This window comes from Bubalus bubalis, chromosome 1 (assembly GCF_019923935.1).
Source record: "Bubalus bubalis isolate 160015118507 breed Murrah chromosome 1, NDDB_SH_1, whole genome shotgun sequence".
Lineage (NCBI taxonomy): Eukaryota > Metazoa > Chordata > Mammalia > Artiodactyla > Bovidae > Bubalus > Bubalus bubalis.
Genome location: NC_059157.1, coordinates 156,091,242 through 156,095,751, shown reverse-complemented (window position 1 = coordinate 156,095,751; position 4,510 = coordinate 156,091,242). Strand labels below are relative to the sequence as shown.

Below are 4,510 nucleotides of genomic sequence, written 5' to 3'. Positions count from 1 at the left end.
AGTTCCATGGTATAATGGTTAGCACTCTGGACTCTGAATCCAGCGATCTGAGTTCAAGTCTCAGTGGAACCTGCCTATGTTTTGCCGTCCTCATTAGCGTAGTGGTGAGTATCCCCACCAGTCACGCGGGAGACCAGCGTTCAATTCCTGACAGGGAGGCAACATGTCCTTTGGGTTTCCCTGGTGGCTCAGTGACAAAGAATCTGCCTCCAATGTGAGAGACCCGGGTTCGATCCCTGGGTCAGGAACATCTCCTGGAGAAAGGAATAGCTACCCACTCCAGTATTCTTGCCTTGAGAATCCCATGGACAGAAGAGCCTGGCGGGCTACAGTCCACAGGGTCACAAAGAGTCAGACACGACTGAGCAACCAACACACAACAACTTCCATGGTACCTTTATCACAACAAATTATAGTTTTATACAGTTTGGAACTAGAGACCAGGAAAATGTCTGCTCACAGTAAACCAAGGAGTAGGAAAGAAGCCCTCTAACAGCCCCCCCACTCCACACACTGCAACCAAAACTGTAAGTTAAGAAGTAATAGCTGTGGGACTTGCCTGGTGGTCCAGTGGCTAAGACTCTGCATTCCCAATGCAGGGGGCCTGGGTTCAATCCCTGGTCAAGGAACTAGATCCTGTATGCTGCAACTAAAGACCTGGTGCCACCACTTAAGTATGTATTTTTTTAATTGACAGTTGCATAAAATTCGGTCTTTCTATCTGGTCAGGTGCTCTTTCTTTCAAATCTTCATTTAGCACATTTGCTTGACTTTCTGTAGTTTCCCTAATATCAAGTCCTCATAAAACTGATCAAGATCATTATAGCTGTAGTTATTCTTCCTGAGTGTTTGACATGTTGGAAATAACCTATATTTTATTGTATAAAAATATATAATTTTTCATTGAATTTACATAATAACCAAAATGAACAAAAATGAAGAGGAAAAACAAGAGGAAGAGGGGGAAAAATGTTTACTAAAATATATATAAATGAATCTTATAAGCAACTCGATTGTAAGTTGGTATATTTGTCAGTGTTTGATTGGATGACAGAAGGGGTATAGGAACTAGGGCAGCTGTGAAGAGGCCAGAGCCTGAATCCTAAGATTTGTCCTGTTTTTTCTTTTAATTTCTTTTATTTTTGGGGCTGCACTGGGTCTTCGTTGCTGTGTGAGGGCTTCTCACAGATCACAGATCACAGGCTCCAGGACACGCATGGGCCCAGTTGCCCTGTGGCATGTAGAAGCTTCCCAGGCCAGGGTTCAAACTCACGTACCCAGCATTGGCAGGCGGACTCCTAAGATTTGTCTTTGCCAGAACTCTCTGTCTGTCTGTCTTGTCTCTGTCCCTTCCTGTCTTTCTCTCTGAACCCCCAGGCCTCTCTTTCTCTTTCTCCCCTCTCATTTTTCATTGTTACTTTTTCCTATTTAACTAAATTCTCTTCTACCACACATAGGCTTTCTCCCAGGGGACAACGGGGTGCGGGGGGGCGGGGGGCAGCGGGTAGCAGTAAGATAATGATTACCAGAATCTACAACTCTGTGAGCTAGTTTGAACTTTGCTGCAGTCTTCACATGGGCATCCAGGGTCGTTTGCAACTTTCCCCTGACCTGGCCACCCTGTTCTTTTCTCTCTTTTTTCCTCACTCCATACTCCTTATCCTGAGTTAAGAACCTTGAACTAACTGGAGTGCTGCATCTCCTGGGCTCCACTTTGCACTCGCTGTTCCTTCTCCATCTGAGCTCTCCTACTGCTCTTGTCTCCACTCATAGTGGTGAATTCCAGCTCACACTTCAACTCACTGCAGCTGTCACCTGCTCTAGGAAATCCACCAGAATGCCACACTTCCTCCAACAAAGTTAGAATCCCTTAAGTGCTGGTAATGCTTGGGCTTATACCCAGCACAGCATGCATGCGTCATAGACTACAGCCCACCAGGCTCCTTTGTCCATGGAATTTTCCAGGCAAGAATACTGGAGTGGGTTGCTTCCCCAGGGGATCTTCCTGACCCAGGGATGGAACCTGTGTCTCCTGCATCTCATGCACTGGCAGGCTGATTCTTTACCAGTACACCACCTGTGAAGCCTCCAGCATAGCATGCGTGCTCAGTCATGACTGACTCCTGACTGTACTCCGCCAGGCTTCTCTGTCCATGAGATTTTCTGGGCAGGAATACTGGAGTGGGCTGTCATTTTTTCCTCCAGGGGATCTTCCCAACCCTGGGACAGAACTCACATATCCTTCATTGCAGACGGATTCTTTATCACTGAGCCACCAGGGAAGCCATCCTAGGATAGTATATGGATCACATCCAGCCAGTTTAAGCAGAAAGGTATTTATTACAGGGTACAAGGTAGCTTGAGGAGGCGATGGCACCCCACTCCAGTACTCTTGCCTAGAGAATCCCATGCACGGAGGAGCCTGGTGGGCTGTAGTCCATGGGGTCGCTAAGAGTCGGACACGACTGAGCGACTTCACTTTCACTTTTCACTTTCATGCATTGGAGAAGGAAATGGCAACCCACTCCAGTTTTCTTGCCTGGAGAATCCCAGGGACAGGGGAGCCTGGTGGGCTGCCGTCTATGGGGTTGCACAGAGTCGGACACGACTAAAGTGACTTAGCAGCAGCAGCAGCAGCACGAGGTAGCTTACAGAATTTCAGCCAGGCTAGGGAGCCAAGCTTGGGTGTTACCCAGCCTGTGAGTAGCATGGCCAGGAAAAATATCCAACATCCTATAGAAACGCCACAGCCAGTCGCTGCCTGACACTTGGCCCCGCCAATGGTAAAGCCAGGATTTGCGAACCGTTCCAACAAGGCTGAAGAACCAAACACCTCCAACACCCTCCTGCCTGAAGGACACTGTGGCCACTAAGCATTTTCTTTTGCCTTCCAAATTTCTGGCTGGCAGAAGCCTGGTCACAGAGAGAAGGGAAGCCAGGAAATGTGTTCTTTAGCACAATAAGCAGAGGGTTGAAGTAGTATTGAATGAGCCAGTTTTCAGTATCTTCCATAAAAACTGTGTTGTTAAGGACATAAAGATTTATGGTTTTTATACTATCTTGGTGAATAGTTTCATAATCTGTATGAGATCTTTGTTCCCAGAAATACTTTAAATTTAACATCCACTTTATCTGATATTAGTATTGCTAAGCCAGCCTTCTTTGGGGTACTGATTTCCCGATGTATCTTTTTCCCATTCCTTTACTTGAAATCTTTCTGTGTAATTCTTTTTTGAGGTATATAACTTGTAAGTCATATGGATAACTGGATCTTTTTTTAAAAGCCAGTCTAAGAGTCCCATCTTTTTATAGGTGAATTAAAATATTTTTCATTGTGATTAGTAATCAACTTATCTTTGACATTTTATAGTTTCTATTTTATAAAGACTATTTCTTTTTTAAAAAATTCATTTATTTACTTTTTGCTGTGCTGGGTCTTCGTTGCAGTGTGTGGGCTTCTCATTGCAGTGGGTTTTCTCATTGTGGAGCACAGGCTCTAGGCATGCAAGCTTCAGTAGTTGCAGAGTGCGGGCTCAGTGGTTGTGGTGCCTGGGCTTAGTTGCCCTGCAGCATGTGGAATCTTCCGAGACCAGCGATCGAACCCATGTCCCCTGCACTGGCAGGTGAATTCTTAACCACTGGACCACCAGGGAAGTCATTAAAGACCGTTCTTTTTTCCTTTCTGTTCTTTTGGATTGTCAAGTTTTCCTAATTTCTTTTCTTTTTCTTCAACAAGCTTGGAAGTTACACATTCTATTTCTAATTGCTTAGTGGTTTTTTTTTTTTTTTTTTTGCTTAGTGGTTTTAACAAACTTAAATTTATATTTCCCTAACAAAGTCAATAGCTAATCCATATCTCCAACCTCCTCCTGGACAAGACATTTAGAACAATGTAATTTTCCTCCTGACTTAACCACTTTCCCCAAAGCCCCATGTTTTTTTTAATCATTGTCTATATTTCTCAAAATGTTTTTATCTGTGCTTGGAAGAAGAAAGAAGTTTCTCTGTGTGATCATTCTGCCATCTTGATCTAGATGTTAACAAAAGCCATGGAACGGATCTCCCCCTGCCTCCTGGCTCACAGCCTTTCACCTCCATTGTTGACTTTCCATTTCAGCTATATTGTATGAAGACCCATAGCTCCCTCCCTGCCTACTTTACCACGGCACCATCCTGCAGCCTTCACCCTGGGAGAGGCAGGGCAGGTGCTGATACACTGAAGATCATGTGCCTTGGGCAGGAAGAATGTAAAACCACTGCAGTGTCTTAAGCTCCCTCCTACCCTTCTCTATTTCAGCACATGACGTTGCTTCCAACTTCAGAGGAAATAGAAGCTATTAAGTAAGAACTCTCAAAATTTTCTATTTCCTTACCAATAAATTCATCTATATCCCCACCCACTTGTCCTTTTCAGTCTCACATGAAGCAGTGACATTCTTCCAACTTTAAGACATAATCCCTCAATTCCAACTCCTGTCTTCTGTATTTTTTACTCTCCCTCTCTTGTCCC

The 4,510-nt window shown here is 44.6% G+C and overlaps 1 non-coding gene across 1 annotated transcript; it reads left to right on the top strand.

The window, feature by feature from the left end:
* On the top strand, window positions 1-72 carry TRNAQ-CUG. Its single transcript has one exon. It is a non-coding gene; the product is annotated as a tRNA-Gln (tRNA).
* The last annotated feature ends 4,438 nt before the right edge of the window (window positions 73-4,510 follow it).